General features: G+C 38.9%; 1 non-coding gene across 1 annotated transcript; it reads right to left on the minus strand.

Moving 5' to 3' along the window:
• Positions 1–5,047: 5,047 nt before the first annotated feature.
• On the minus strand, positions 5,048–5,154 carry LOC127117173 (small nucleolar RNA R71). Its single transcript, XR_007801931.1, has one exon. It is a non-coding gene; the product is annotated as a small nucleolar RNA R71 (small nucleolar RNA).
• Between the last annotated feature and the right edge of the window lie 11,710 nt (positions 5,155–16,864).

Here is a 16,864-nt window from a genome sequence, read left to right on the forward strand (position 1 = left end):
TTGTCTGTTGCATTCCTCTTCTGTACAAGTGGTTCATTTTGCACTTGCCTCAGACGCCTGCTTTTGTGGAGAACAAACAGTGTCTAAGGTGGTCTTAGAGACTTATGTCTCTCACTAATGATGATTTAGTTTGGTATGATCCGTCCTTAAGCAGTTTGGAGATTATTGATAGTTGTGGTGAATTCTCTAATGTGCCTCTCATTGGTACACAAGGAGGAATTAACTACAACCCTGCTTTGGCTCGTCGTCAACTTGGGTTCCCCTTGAGAGACAACCCTAATAACACTTTGTTATAAGGTCTTTTCTATAAATAGGGTAAAGATCCCCAACATTTAAAGTAGAAGATTGTGCGTTCTTGGCATAATGTGCATAGGAAAGGAAGATCTGAACTTGGTCTGTGCAATTGTGTAGCTTTGGAAGCTTACACTCTTTGGGTGAAGAAGAGGGCTATGGATTTGAAGATGCCTTATCCTTGTGAAATACCTATGTCTATGGCTGTGGTTGAGCCATTAACTCTCCCTAACCAAGATGTAGAGGAGTTGGAAGACGCGCTCGTCAAGATGAAGCAAGAGAAAGACATGTGGGAAGAGTGTTTTCGTGCTTTGAGCAAGAAGCATGAAGAGTTGCAGTTGGAATCTAAGGATAAAGATGCACTGACTGAGCTACTTGAAGACCGAGTGAGGAAGAGACAGAGAGAGCCAGAGGTTTCATCTTCTAGCATGCCTCAGCCTTCCGTTGCTTGGAAGAAGATTGTTGACCATATTGTCCTTGAGAAGATTCAGATGAAGACTTCTTTTGAGACTGAGATTCGTCGCATTCGAAGGAACTACACGCCTTCAGCCAGATCTTCTGACATTGTTGTTAGGGATCCTTAGGATGACTAGTCTCCTTTTCTCTTGTATCTTTTTATTTTGGTTTATGAAATTGTATTCAGTGTAATCCTTCCAATTTATATAAATGAAAAGGGATTTTTGGTCATATCGATTTGTTGCAATTGCCATTTAAATATTATATGTTTGCAAACGATATAGTAAGTTCCTTGATAATAATAAAAAAATATAATAATCAAGCATTGTATTTCATGCATCATTTGCATAAGCAGGTTTTTGCCAGGTGTCTAATTGGTGTTTCTTTCTGTGCTTTAGCCAAGCTGACTCACCGGTACAATACCAGAGCCAATCACCTGAGAATTATGGAGCACCTAGAGCAAGAGAATAGAGAGCTGAAGGACGAGATCGCCCGACTGACTGCCATGATGGAGTCAGTTCTTGCTGCTCAAACCCAAGCTTCTCCAACGCCTGTAACTCCTCCTGCGAGGACTGTTACTTCAGAAGTGGTTACCTCTACCATGCCTGCTGCTACCGCCCACTTCGCGCCGGACCTGCCTGTCGGATTCCCGTGGGGAATGCCGCCTAATTTTGTGCCAGAAGGCTTTGCGCCTACCTTTTCTTCCATGCTGGCATCTAGCCCGGTCATGTCCGTGCCACCTCTAGTTGTGAACACTTTGCCTCGTGTAGAGGATACCATCTATCATTCCAAGCGTATGAGGGTCCGGATGTTTATGAGAAGATGGATGAAATGAAAGACCAATTTCTTGAGCTGCGCAAGGAATTGTAGACGCTGAGAGGTAAAGATCTGTTTGGGAAGAGTGTTGCTGAATTGTGTTTGGTACCTATTGTCAAAATCCCGGTGAAATTCAAAGTGCCTGACTTTGAAAAGTATAAGGGGAACTCTTGTTCGCTCAATTATCTTGTAATGTATGCTCGCAAGATGTCAACCCAGACAGATAATGATCAATTGCTTATCACTACTTCCAGGATAACTTGACTGGTGCTGCACTCCGTTGGTATATGGGGTTGGATAGTGCAAGCATCCTCACTTTCAATGACTTAGGAGACGCTTTTGTGAAGATGGAGGGAGTTGGTTGCCCAGATCACTCCTCCTTTGGAGGAGAAAGAGATGACAAAAATCTTTTTGAAAACCCTGAGTTCATTTTATTATGAACGCATGATCGCCAGTGCCCCCAGTGATGTTACCGAAATGGTAAATATGGGGATGGGACTTGAAGAAGGAGTACGTAAAAGACGTTTGTCAAGAGATGAGGCGTCAACGAGTAAGAGGTATGGCAGTAGTTTCAGCAAGAAAAAGGACAATTAGACAAATGCAATTTCCAGTGGGAGGCAGAGAAGGCCTCGGATTAGAATAAATCCACCACCCCGTCAACATCATCATCATCAAGTGTCTTCCGTTATTCCAGTATTTTCTAATCAACCAACAACACCAATTCAACAACAACATCAACGTCAACAACAACAACCGCAACAAAGAACGAACACCTACAACAACAACAATACCAACAACAATCATCATCATCAAAAAAACATTAAGAGGAAGAATGTCTCTTTTGACCTGATTCCTATGTCTTATGCAGAACTCTATCCCTCGTTAGTTCTCAATAATTTGATTAAATCGAGGAACCCAACGCAGATCCCAGAACCATTTCCTTGGTGGTATAAACCTGAGCTTCGTTGTGCTTTTCATCAGGGTGCACCTGGGCATGATATTGAAAATTGTTATCCATTGAAGTATGAGGTTAAAAAGCTCATGAAGAGTGGTATGGTATCCTTTGAGGACCGCATGATAACATGAAATAAATTCACATTTTTGGACTCGATTTAATTAAATTATATTATTATTTGATTGGATTTATTTCATATTATTCGATATTACTTGGTACTTTCCTACTATTTATTTCAGGTAACACTATTTGAAGCATACGTGAAAAAAGAAAGAAAATGAGGTGCAAAAAGAGGATGAAAAGAAATCCACTAAAGCCCAGCCCACAACTACAAGGAGAGGCGCTGTGATGCTGTGACGATCGCCACACAAGGTGTGACGAGCGTCACGCCCCCCTGCTAAGTGTTACGAGCGTAACACATGGTGTGACGTGCGTCACACCCCCATTCCTATATTTTTGGCTTTGACGCGTAACAAAAGCACGTTCACCTATTCTCCCGCTTGACTCGTTGAAACGTGAGGAAACCTACTGAAGGGACTTTGGAAGAATCGGTTATTTTAAGGATGGATATAAATAGGACCAATTATGGAACCCTGCAGCTCTCTCTCAATTTTTTCCAGTTTTCGACACCGTGCATTATTTTTTCCTGCTTTTTAATTTTCCAGCACTCTACTTTCTTAGCAATTTTTTTTTCCTTTTCTTTTCTAGTTAATTTCCAAAGCATTGGATTTATTTTCTTGCACACTAGTTTCTACACCGGAAACTATTGTGTAGTTTTTACTGGATCTAACCTTACGTTAGATCATAGTATTTTATTCCTTCGCCTTTATTTTACTGTCTGATCGAAGATTGTGAAGAACAAATCCAACCGGTTTGTGGTGGAGTGTTCAAGCATCGAAGCTAGGGAACAATCAAGATTTCTATTAATTTTACAGGATCATTAATTTATTGTTTTAATTTATATATGCTTTGTACTGCTGTTTATCTATACTGTTTGCCTGACATGGCTGTATTTAAGTATAATTATTGTTTAGGCTTGTTTAGCATGTCCGGCTAAATAAACTTAGGTATCGGTATGTAAAGTAAGCGGAATAAAGGAATCAAAACTAAGTTGGTTTAAATCTATTTAAAAATATAGTCACTCTTTTTATGGTCTCAATTTACAGAGTTAACACCAAAGTTTTTGTACGAGAGTAAAAAGCATAAAGAAGTTAAAATCAATAGAACGACGGTTTGAGCTTTTAACTGGACAGTGTAAATTGGACACTAACTTTAAATCAGGACGAAAGCAATTTTTAGAGTTAATTAAATTCTAATCATTTTCAAAAAGTATTTTTAAAGGTTAAATGTGAGGACGAGAGTTAAGCATTTAAGTTTAATCATATAATCTAAGTCAAGAGAGCGAGAGTTTGAGACGAGGGTGTTTAAATGATTAGTATTTTCTTAAAAAGAGTTTCTACAGATTCTATTGTTTTCAAAAAGTGATTTTGGACTTAACTAAATAGTGAGAGCGTACGTTAATATAAAGTCATAGTCTGCTTCAATAGAGCGAGAGTTTGAGAAAAGATTTTTAATCAATAGCGTCTACTGAAAAGACTTATTTTAAAACTAAGAAACCAACGAAGATTTGATCCCTTAATTACGACGAACTACATACCGATATCCGCGTTATTTGATATTTAATCTAGATCCTATTTTAGTTTTAGTTTTCCCCCTAATCATCAAAGTATCATCCTCCTTAGCTTTACGAAGTAAGCTTAGAAAAACGGTATATCGATTTATTAAGTCCCTGTGGGATCGATATCTTTTAAAACTACGCGATTAGACTGTGCACTTGCAGTTAATACCCCAGTAGACTCATAAAGTCGCGATCAAGTTTTTGGCGCCGTTGCCGGGGACTTTTATTTAGTCGATATCGTAACTCTTCTTTTACGCTGTAGAGACTAAGGCAATTTTTATTTTTTTCCTTGTTTTTCGTTGATTTGTATGCCACACACTCGCTCACAAGACGAACCATATTACTTACGAATCAACGATGTTGAACGATATCTCCGAGTCTTACGACGAATTCGGGAGTATCGTGCTGCAAACAATCTTCCTCCAATCGAAATTCCTGATCTCAAAAATCTTCTTCCTTCGCCGATACCCGAGATGGCAGAACCAGCTCGTGCTCTTCGAGATTACGCCGCTCCATCGCAAGATGAGCCGCATTCGAGTATTGCTCCACCCGCAATCGAAGCAAACAACTTCGAACTTAAACCTTCCCTGTTACAGGCAGTGCAACAAAATCAATTCTCTGGAAATCCTACCGAGGATCCAAACCTTCATTTATCCGTATTTGTCCAATACGCTGATACTGTTAAAGCTAATGGTGTCACTTCAGAGGCAATTCGACTTCGTCTTTTTCCTTTCTCGTTAAGGGATAAAGCTAGAAGATGGCTTCAGTCTCTTCCTTCCAACTCAGTCACCACATGGAATGAGTTGAAGAAAGTCTTTCTTGCCCGATATTTTCCTCCAAGCAAAACAGCTATGTTGAGAGCCCAGATAAATGGATTTAAACAGAAAGATAACGAGTCTCTTTTCGAAGCATGGGAAAGATACAAAGACATGATGAGACTTTGTCCACACCATGGTTTAGAGGACTGGTTAGTAATTCATACCTTCTATAATGGCCTCTTATACAACACAAGATTAACAATAGACCCCGCCGCAGGTGGTGCGCTTATGGATAAACCTTACGCTGACGCTTATCAACTTATCGAAAGCATGGCCCAAAACTATTATCAGTGGGGAAGCGACCGAACAATGGTAGAAAAACCTCAAACGAAAAGTGGCATGTACGAGATAAGTAGCCTTGATCATGTTAATGCAAAAGTGGATGCTCTTGCCCAGAAAATTGAAAGTTTAAATGTATCACCTCCAACCACCGTGGTTGCCGTGACTCAAAATTGCGAAGTCTGTGGAATCCAAGGTCACACTCCTACAGATTGTCAACTCCTAACAAGAATCCAAGCAGAGCAAGTGAACTATGCTCAAGGAAATCCTTACTCGCATACCTATAACTCAAACTGGAAGAACCATCCTAATTTTTCATATAAGAGTAACAATGCTTTATACGCACCAGGTCAAGCTCCCAATCAAGCCCCAGATATACCTCCTGGATATCAAAAGCCGACCCCATCTACACCTAACAATAACATTCCTAGGAAATCCAACTTGGAAATCATGATGGAGAACTTCATAGCTTCTCAACAGCAAACCAATAAAGATTTCTTAAACCAGAATGTACACACTAACGAACAGATTAAACAACTAGCAAGTAAAGTAGATGCCCTGGCTACCCACAACAAAATGCTGGAAACACAAATCTCACAAGTAGCTCAACAACAAGCGCCTACTGCTGCCCCAACTGGTACATTTCTTGGACAGCCCCAACCTAACCCGAAAAGCCACGCTCATGCAATTATATTGAGAAGTGGAACAGAGGTAGAAGGACCATCTAATCCAAGAATTGAAAACCAAAACTCTAAAAAGTCAACTGAGGAAGAAAATAAACCTAAGGAAAAGGAAGAGAGTAATAAGGAAACCGTAGAAAAGAAAGAACCTTATGTACCTCCACCGCCTTATAAACCACCTACCCCTTATCCTTAAAGGCTTATTAAAACCAAAGACGCAGGCCAATTTAAAATTTTTGTTGACCTACTGAAACAATTAAACATCACCATTCCTTTCACAGAAGCTATTACACAGATGCCCTCATATGCTAAGTTCTTAAAAGAAATTCTTTCTAATAAAAGGAAACTTGAAGATAGCGAAACCGTTACACTCACTGCTGAATGTAGCGCTATAATCCAGAATATGCCTCCTAAACTTAAAGATCCTGGTAGTTTCTCTATACCCTGTCACATAGGAAAATTTGTCATAGACAAAGCTCTATGCGATTTAGGAGCCGGTATCAGTGTTATGCCCTTGTCCATATGCAAGAGACTTGAAATGGGAGAATTAAGACCAACTAAAATGTCTGTGCAATTAGCAGATCATTCCGTTAGATATCCCGTAGGAATTCTTGAAAACGTTCATGTGCGCATAGGTCAATTCTACATCCCAACCGATTTTATAATTATGGACATAAGAGAGGATGAAGTTACACCCATTATACTGGGAAGACCATTCTTAGCAACCGCCGGTGCCATCATAGACGTAAAACGAGGACGACTCACTTTCGAAGTAGGAGAATAGAAAATTGAGTTCATTCTTTCCAAATTTTTGAAAGCACCTGCAATAGATGACACATGTTACTTCATGGATATCATCGACGAATGCATAAAAGAAACAGAATTAGAAAATGACAAATTGTCTGACTGTCGTGTAGAAGACAGACTAAACCAATCTTTAGCAATAACATCGGATACTACGCAATGCCTTAAGAAACCAACCCTCGACCTGAAAACACTTCCCAAAAATCTGAGATATGAATTCCTAGACTTAGAACTTGAACGACCAGTGATAGTTAGTGCAGACCTAGGAAAACTCGAAACCGAAAAACTCCTACATATCTTAAGAAAATATCCAACCGCACTAGGATACAACATCACCGATCTTAAAGGGATAAGTCCTTCTATTTGTATGCATCGCATCATGCTAGAAGAAGACTGTAAAACTTCTAGGGAACATCAGAGGAGATTAAACCCGACCCTGAGTGAGGTAGTGAAGAAGGAAGTAACGAAGTTATTAGAGGCAGGTATCATATATCCTATATCCGATAGCAAATGGGTTAGCCTTGTACACGTAGTACCAAAGAAAGCGGGTATAACAGTTATCGAAAATGAAAAAGGAGAAACTATAACCAAACGAATCGAATCGGGATGGAGAATGTGCATTGACTATAGGAAACTAAACAAAGCAACCCGAAAAGATCATTTTCCTTTACCATTCATAGACCAGATGTTAGAACGATTAGCAAAGCATTCTCATTTCTGCTATCTGGACGGTTACTCAGGCTTCTTTCAAATACCAATTCATCCTGATGACCAAGAAAAGACAACGTTCACATGTCCTTTTGGTACCTTCGCCTATCGACGAATTTCGTTTGGCTTGTGCAATTCTCCTGCAACCTTCCAAAGGTGCTTGATGGCAATATTCGCCGATTTTCTCGAAAACATCATGGAAGTCTTTATGGATGACTTTTCCGTATGCGGGCAAAGTTTCGAAGAATGTCTTGAAAACCTAGAAAGAGTTCTAGAACGATGTGTAAAAGTAAACCTAGTACTTAATTGGGAAAAATGTCACTTTATGGTACAAGAAGGAATTGTTTTAGGACACATCATATCAAATAGAGGAATTGAAGTAGACAAAGCCAAAATAGAAGTAATCGAAAACCTTCAACCTCCGAAAACTGTGAGAGAAGTACGAAGCTTCTTAGGACATGCCGGTTTTTATCGACGATTTATTAAAGATTTCTCTAAAATAACTAAGTCTCTAACCGGATTATTAATGAAAGACGATGAATTCATCTTCGACAATAAATGTTTAGAAGCATTTCAAACACTTAAACAAGCATTGATCTCCGCGCCCATAATGCAGACTCCGGATTGGAATGAACCATTCGAAATAATGTGTGACGCAAGTGACTACGCCGTAGGCGCTGTTGTAGGACAACAAAAGGATAAAAAACTTCACGTCATATATTATGCAAGTAGAACTCTAGATGAAGCACAGATGAATTACGCCACGACCGAGAAAGAACTTTTAGCAGTAGTGTTTGCACTAGATAAATTTCGTTCTTACTTGGTCGGAGCAAAAATAATCGTTTACACTAACCACGCTGCCATTAAGTACCTCTTAACAAAAAAGGATGTTAAACCTAGACTCCTAAGGTGGATCTTGTTGTTACAAGAATTTGATTTGGAAATCAAAGATAAAAAAGGAACTGAAAACGTAGTAGCAAATCACCTTTCTAGACTTGAAAATCTGGAACCGGAAAGAACATCGATCAATGATGACTTCTCGTACGATAAACTTATAGCTAATTTGGAAGAAAATAGAGCTGATGAACAGGTAGAGACCACCTTGGCTGTATGCGTTACACCATGGTACGCCGAATTTGTCAATTATTTAGCCGCCAGAATAGTTCCACTTGATTTATCCTACCAGCAAAAGAAACGATTCTTCCATGACATGAAACATTATTATTGGGACGACCCTTTACTTTTCAAAAGAGGCCCCGATGGTATTTTTCGTCGGTGTATACCTGAAGAAGAGATAGAAAGTATAATCCAACATTGTCATTCCGCTCCTTATGGTGGACACGCAAGTACATCCAAGACCTGCTCTAAAATCCTACAAGCCGGTCTTTATTGGCCAAACATATGGAAGGATGTGCATGCTGCTGTCAAGAAATGTGATGGATGTCAACGCACAGGAAACATATCTAGACGTGACGAGATGCCACAAAAGGGCATTTTGGAAGTAGAGATTTTCGACGTGTGGAGAATAGATTTCGTGGGACCTTTTCCACCTTCTTTCGGTAACAAGTACATACTCATAGCGGTTGACTACGTATCAAAATGGATTGAAGCTATAGCTTCTCCAACAAACGACACACGAGTAGTAACTAGACTCTTTAAGAATATAATCTTTCCAAGATTTGGTGTCCCAAGAATAGTAGTCAGTGATGGTGGATCGCATTTCATATCTAAGATACTCGAAAAACTATTATTTAAGTATGGTGTAAAACATCGAGTAGCGACACCTTACCATCCTCAAACCAGTGGACAAGTGGAAGTGTCTAACAGAGAAATTAAACAGATATTGGAAAAAACAGTCGCCGCCTCAAGGAAAGACTGGTCATCAAAATTACCCGAAGCTTTATGGGCATATCGAACTGCTTACAAAACTCCCATAGGAACAACCCCATTTAGGCTTATTTATGGTAAATCTTGCCACCTCCCGGTAGAGTTAGAACATAAGGCCTATTGGGCTATTAAAAATTTAAATTTAAACTATAAGGCCTCTGGTGAAAAGCGAATCCTTGATATAAATGAATTAGAAGAACTTAGACAAGACGCATACGAAAATGCCAGAATCTACAAGGAAAGAACGAAAAAATGGCATGATAAGCGCATATCAAGGAAAACTTTCAAACAAGGCGATGTAGTCCTATTGTTTAACTCTAGACTTAAGTTATTCTCAGGAAACTACGCTCTAGATGGTCAGGCCCTTTCCAAGTCACTAATGTTTTCCCTAGTGGAGCTGTGGAAATTAAGGGGAAATCTCTGGAAACATTTATCGTAAACGGGCAGCGTCTGAAACATTATCATTATGATGAAAACAATGAAGACTCGCAAGTCCTGAAATTAGACGTATTGTCTCCTAAATCTATAGATTAACATTTACTAGTTTTATGTCGAGCTTGCGACATTAAACAAAGCGCTTCGTGGGAGACAACCCACAAATTTTTAGTATCTTTTCTTTGATTATTCTTTTGATTTTATTTAGTATTCATTCTTCATTTATTTTATTTTATAAAACTTTTCTTCTTTTCTTCTTTCGGCATCTGGCCAAATCCTGACTAAATTCTTGTTTTTCTTTTCTTTAGTTAACACTAACCTGATGGGAAAAATTGATCGTATGAGTATCAAATTCAAAGGGAAAGCTCAGAGACAAAAATTAGAAGAACTAGCAGAGAGAGAGATGCACCCAAGTTTCTATGCTGATGATTGGGCAATGACTGCCCTTGGACTAAGAGAGAGTGTCTTGTATCTGTTGAGTCAAATAGGGTGGGAAACCACACCTATTCGAAGATAATTTGTTACTTACCGGAGGCTAACTCTAGATTTCCTTAGCTCCCTGATCTATCTACCAAACCATGGAAAAGGAATAAGCCGAGGTTTCATTTAGTTCAGGATGTTCAATATGGAGTATCAATTTAACATTCAAGACTTTACTAACCTTTTAGGGTTCCCTACCTCTTTCGATACATTCACCATGAGCCAAGAAGATCTGTTTGAATATAGAGAGCTTGAACATTTTTGGGGAAGTTTGACGAGTAATGACGACCCTGAGGAACATGAGTTTCTTTCTGGAAACATACATAACCCAACTTTTCGCTATTTCTACAAGATCCTAGCACACATTCTTTTTGGGAAGAAATCAAACATTACCACAATATCACGTGATGAACTCTTCATAATATTTTGTGCTTCCCAGAACCGTCCAGTGAATGGTGCCACCTATATGTTGGCGAGTTTCGACCGCCTTATTCAAGCTAACCGTGCACCGATTCAAATAGGAGGATTGATAACCATGATTGCCAATGCTATTGGATTGCGCCAACCCATGCTTGACTTGAACCCTTTCTGTGGCATTGAGCCTATGAATATACCTTTCCTCTTCAACACTATGTTTATAGTAAACCTTGGACCTGAAGAGTTTGAACTAATAATTAATAACCAATCTTTCTACCTATTCACCATTCCTAGTCCAATGACTAGTATCCATAACCGAAACAATTGGCTCTACAACCTGAATGGAATACCTTCCCCTGTTAGATCTGTTGAATCCATCCAAGACTATGAGATTTGTGACGACCAGATTCCTTATGCTGAGTCTGATCCACAAACACCTACTGGTTACCATGATGTTGCCTCTCCACCTCGTCCTATCCCGACCGCAGAATCGGCAATACCTGATCTTAGACATCATATGCCCGGAACTGATTATAACACCGCCATTCAAGCCTTGATGTCAGAACAAGATGCCATCAGAAAAGAGTTAACTAATATGGGACATGAATTTCTGGGATACATGAGTAGTATGACAAATCAATTTCATGAGTTGCTACACCGTATCAATTCCTTTGCTCCTCCGGCCAGAGATCCTGCAAGTGGCTAGAAGTTTTTAGTTAATTAGTTTTAGTTTTAGGGAACCTATAGTTTCGTTTAACATTGTTTTAATCTTAGTATTTGTTTTTCCATGTTTTCTTTTACCTTCAAATGTTACATTATGTTTATTTTATGAAGCTATTGCATTATTGGTTAAATTTTATTTTATTTTGATTTATGCAATATCTACAATTATCAATAATGATATTTACTGTATGCCACTTACATAGCCTATTAGAGAAAAATATATACACTATGGTGTGTAGTAGAGTAGCATGCATGGAAGTTCAAAAATATAACAATAGCAAAATATAATAAACATAAACAAAACAAAATAAAAGCAATAAAATAATAAAAACAAATTCTGAAGCACCCACGTAAGTGACCGTTGCAAGCTGACTGGTGTGACGAGCGTCACACAAGCCATCACGGTCGTCACACAAGTGCATGTAACGCCCGTAACACCTTCCGTCACGAGCGTGACAACTTCAGAATAGGTGAATGCTGGTGACCGTTGGGGACACGACCGTTACCCCCCACCTTTTTATTTTCCCCATTCATTCACCTCTTTACTCCATCCCACTCACATGCCTCCACATTTATTTTTCTCTCACCCACTCCTCTTCCAACTTCCAAAAACTTTTCCTATAAATACCTACACTCCATTTCTCCCTAAACCACATCATTCCAACAAACCACTCTATACAAATACATTTGCATCCTCTTTCCTTCTTTCAACCCACCTATCAATATGGCGGAAAACCAATAATTTGGAAATATCATCTTCCGATCCGAAGATGATAATTATCAACGGGAGCAGTTTGATCGGTTTCAACAACGAGGTGTCGTCTCTACCAGGTATCCTGATTTAAATTGTTTACAAGAATTAGGATTACTTCAAGGTGTGCAATGGATGCTTCAGCTTGCTGATTTAACCTTTCTTTGCACACACAATCAACCTACCTACCCATCACTCACCTTAGAATTTTTAAGTTCTTATTCATACACCACTCCAACCGGTGAAGACGAGTACTTAACCGGTACCGCAAATTTCCGCATGTTTAACACCGAGTACTCACTATCCCAGGATCAGTTGAGTGCCATGCTACAGTTCTTTGTAGAAGGCCAAGTCCACCCAAGAATCCCCTCGAACTCACAGTGGCACATAAACGCCTTCGACCTCTTTAGAAAAATATCTGGTGTGGAAACCAATAATTTGGATGCATTACTTGCTTCACACATACATAACCCAACCATCCGGTATTTTATCCGCGTCCTACAAAACACCATTTTTGGTCGACCCAACAACAGCAAAGTCAACGCAAAGGAATTATTCTTCCTCCACTGCGTCTTTGAAATGAATACAAAGGTAAACGCCGCCTCTTTCTTATTTCACCATATCCGCACCCTATGTGCTAGAGGCCGCCAACCTTTTGTGATTGGAGGATTAATTACCACCATAGAACTTGGTTTGAATCTAGGGGATCGACTTCAAAATTTACAATCTCTGCCACCCCTATTTGTGGATATAAGTTATTGTCGCTCCAGCCGCTTAATCAAAAATAGGGTAGGCGGAAGGTATTATCTTATGGTGAATAACCAAGAAGTCCCAAGCATTGTTTTGCCCAACATTGCCCTCACAGATGTCACCAACCCCGACCGATTCATCTACGATCTGAATGCTCCCGAAGCTACCGAGCCTACACAAGCAAATGGAGCAAGGTGATCACGGTCCTGAACAACAGTCAGCCCTGCTTAACCCTTCCGATAATGCAACTGGTCAATCCTCCCGACGTCGTCGAAGAAGAAGGCCAGCAACAAATGATGACATCATGGATGCTATTGATGCTATGCATGCGCAGAATAACGAAGTGATGCAACTGATGCGCCAGATGCAACATCAATAGGAAGCGAGGAATGCAATAACAGACCAGCGGTTCACTGACTTGCTCAACAGGTTTGATGACTTGGAAGTACGTCAACGCTCACCGGGTCCGAGGACAAGAGGACGCAGGCAAAATTGAGCATATTTATTTATTTTTCCTTTCTTTTCGCTTTTCTTTAAAACATTGGGGACAATGTTTCATTTAAGTGTTGGGGGGGGGGGAACTTTGTTTCATTATGATCATTTCTCTTTCAACATTCCTTTTTCAAGTATGTTATTTTCCATTTCATTGTTATTTCCCTTTTACAAAAAAAAAACAAAAAAAAAAAATAATATATTTATGTTAAGTCGAGTCCCTAGTGTGACAATTTTGCATTATCTATTCCCCTAAATTTTCTTGAGCCATAACAAAAAAAAAAATTTAACACTTAACACACTCGATAATTATAAAGCTTGCTCATTTTATAAAACTTGAGTGAAATCAAGACAAAATTATTACCACCCCAACGCTCTAAAAACCTCAACATGTTAGATCGGGATAAGTACCTATTATATCAATTCCTTGTACTTTTAGTCTTATAGTAACCCCGAGTAGTTTATACGAGAAGTCAGCACCATCTTAATAGCAAACTACGTGGAGAGCCGATGAATATAAGTGAATGATTCCCAAAACAACATAAAAAAAATATATATAAGGAAATGCACTAATTAAGTTAGGTGATCCTTACCAGATAATTTAATCCAAAGGTTGCGGACCCTACAAAAGCACAATATGAAAGATCCATTATGAGTTGGTTCAGCAGGTATCTGGTGCTGAACTTAGTAGGGCGGACTACGGTCCGATCCCCCGCAATTTGCAATGGACTAAATAACGAAGTTATCCAACTTATGTACCAGAACTTCCAGCTAAAAAGGGAATCAGAATCGCTAACCGGTTACTCCACTATGTGCGCGAAAAGATAAAGGGCTTAATGTGATTTCGCTAGAATGAAAACGGGTGAAATAAGAGTAAAAGAACTAGGATAGCTATAATAGCGTGACTCGAACTGGTTTGCATAAGGTGGGGTTATCTGAGGTTGTAACGGTAGTTGTTGATGTTAAGATTAAGCTCAAGTTATTTTTAAACGAGATTTACTTGCAACCTACTACGAATTGACGTGTGTTTGGAAATTTCATCTGGCTAGTATTTTAAACCGATTTCTACATTGAATCTTGCTTGAGGACAAGCAAAAGTCTAAGTATGGTTGAGTTTGATAACATGAAATAATATCACATTTTTGGACTCGATTTAATTAAATTATATTATTATTTGATTTGATTTATTTCATATTATTCGATATTACTTGGTATTTTCCTTCTATTTATTTCAGGTAACACTATTTGAAGCATACGTGAAAAAAGAAAGAAAATGAGGTGCAAAAAGAGGATGAAAAGCAATCCACTAAAGCCCAGCCCACAACTACAAGGAAAGGCGATGTGATGCTGTGACGACCGCCACACAAGGTGTGACGAGCGTCACGCCCCCCTGCTAAGTGTTACGAGCGTAACACATGGTGTGACAAGCGTCACACCCCCATTCCTATATTTTTGGCTTTGACGCATAACAAAAGCACGTTCACCTATTCTCCCGCTTGACTCGTTGAAACGTGAGGAAACCTACTGAAGGGACTTTGGAAGAAACAGTTATTTTAAGGATGGATATAAATAGGACCAATTATGGAACCCTGCAGCTCTCTCTCAATTTTTTCCAGTTTTCGGCACCGTGCATTATTTTTTCCTGCTTTTTAATTTTCCAGCACTCTACTTTCTTAGCAATTTTTATTTCCTTTTCTTTTCTAGTTAAATTCCAAAGAATTGGATTTATTTTCTTGCACACTAGTTTCTACACCGGAAACTATTGTGTAGTTTTTACTGGATCTAAACTTACGTTAGATCATAGTATTTTATTCCTTCGCCTTTATTTTACTGTCTGATCGAAGATTGTGAAGAACAAATCCAACCGGTTTGTGGTGGAGTGTTCAAGCATCGAAGCTAGGGAACAATCAAGATTTCTATTAATTTTACAGGTTCATTAATTTATTATTTTAATTTATATATGCTCTGTACTGCTGTTTATCTATACTGTTTGTCTGACATGGCTGTATTTAAGTATAATTATTGTTTAGGCTTGTTTAGCATGTCCGACTAAATAAACTTAGGTATCGGTATGTAAAGTAAGAGGAATAAAGGAATCAAAACTATGTTGGTTTAAATTTATTTAAAAATATAGTCACTCTTTTTATGGTCTCAATTTACAGAGCTAACACCAAAGTTTTTGTACGAGAGTAAAAAGCATAAAGAAGTTAAAATCAATAGAACGACGGTTTGAGCTTTTAATTGGACAGTGTAAATTGGACACTAACTTTAAATCAGGGCGAAAGTAATTTTTAGAGTTAATTAAATTCTAATCATTTTCAAAAAGTATTTTTAAAGGTTAAATGTGAGGACGAGAGTTAAGCATTTAAGTTTAATCATATAATCTAAGTCAAGAGAGCGAGAGTTTGAGACGAGGGTGTTTAAATGATTAGTATTTTCTTAAAAAGAGTTTCTACAGATTCTATTGTTTTCAAAAAGTGATTTTAAACTTAACTAAATAGTGAGAGCGTACGTTAATATAAAGTCATAGTCTGCTTCAATAGAGCGAGAGTTTGAGAAAAGATTTTTAATCAATAGCATCTACTGAAAAAACTTATTTTAAAACTAAGAAACCAACGAAGATTTGATCCCTTAATTACGACGAACTACATACCAATATTCGCGTTATTTGATATTTAATCTAGATCCTACTTTAGTTTTTAGTTTTCCCCCTAATCATCAAAGTATCATCCGCCTTAGCTTTACGAAGTAACCTTAGAAAAACGGTATATCGATTCATTAAGTCCCTGTGGGATCGATATCTTTTAAAATTACGCGATTAGACTGTGCACTTGCAGTTAATACCCCAATAGACTCATAAAGTCGCGATCACCGCACCCCAAATGTGAAAGCTAACCCTTTGCCCGCTCATGGGAACTCTTCAGTGAATATGGTGGACGACTGTCCTAGGGAGTTCAAGATTTTTGATGTCCGATTTATTCGAAGATCTTTGGTGTAGATGCACAAGGATATTTGTATGGTGAGTGACTGTGAACACGACCATGATGGTTGTGTTGTTTGTAGCGTGAACGCAAGAGGGTGTGATGTGGTGAAAAGGGACATCCAACCTCTGATGGATGAAGGCATGATCCAGATTGTTCAATCCCGTCATGTGGATGACGACGTCAATGTCATAGTGCACGTTTTCAAGCAACAAGAGCGGTTGATGATTTAGTATGATAGCAGCAGTAACAAGAATGTTAGTCAAAGATCAGTATCGCCGTTGGTAATACGGTTAGCGGGCCCAGTCCCGTATTCATCTGATAAGGCTGTACCATATCAGTATAATGCTACAATGGTGAAGAATGGTCAAGAGGTCCAGTTACCTACGACTAGTTCAGTGGTGAGCATTGCTGATGTTACGAAGGTGACCCTCAGTGGTCGAGTGTTTGGGCCGATGGTCCC

Source organism: Lathyrus oleraceus, chromosome 1 (assembly GCF_024323335.1).
Source record: "Lathyrus oleraceus cultivar Zhongwan6 chromosome 1, CAAS_Psat_ZW6_1.0, whole genome shotgun sequence".
Lineage (NCBI taxonomy): Eukaryota > Viridiplantae > Streptophyta > Magnoliopsida > Fabales > Fabaceae > Lathyrus > Lathyrus oleraceus.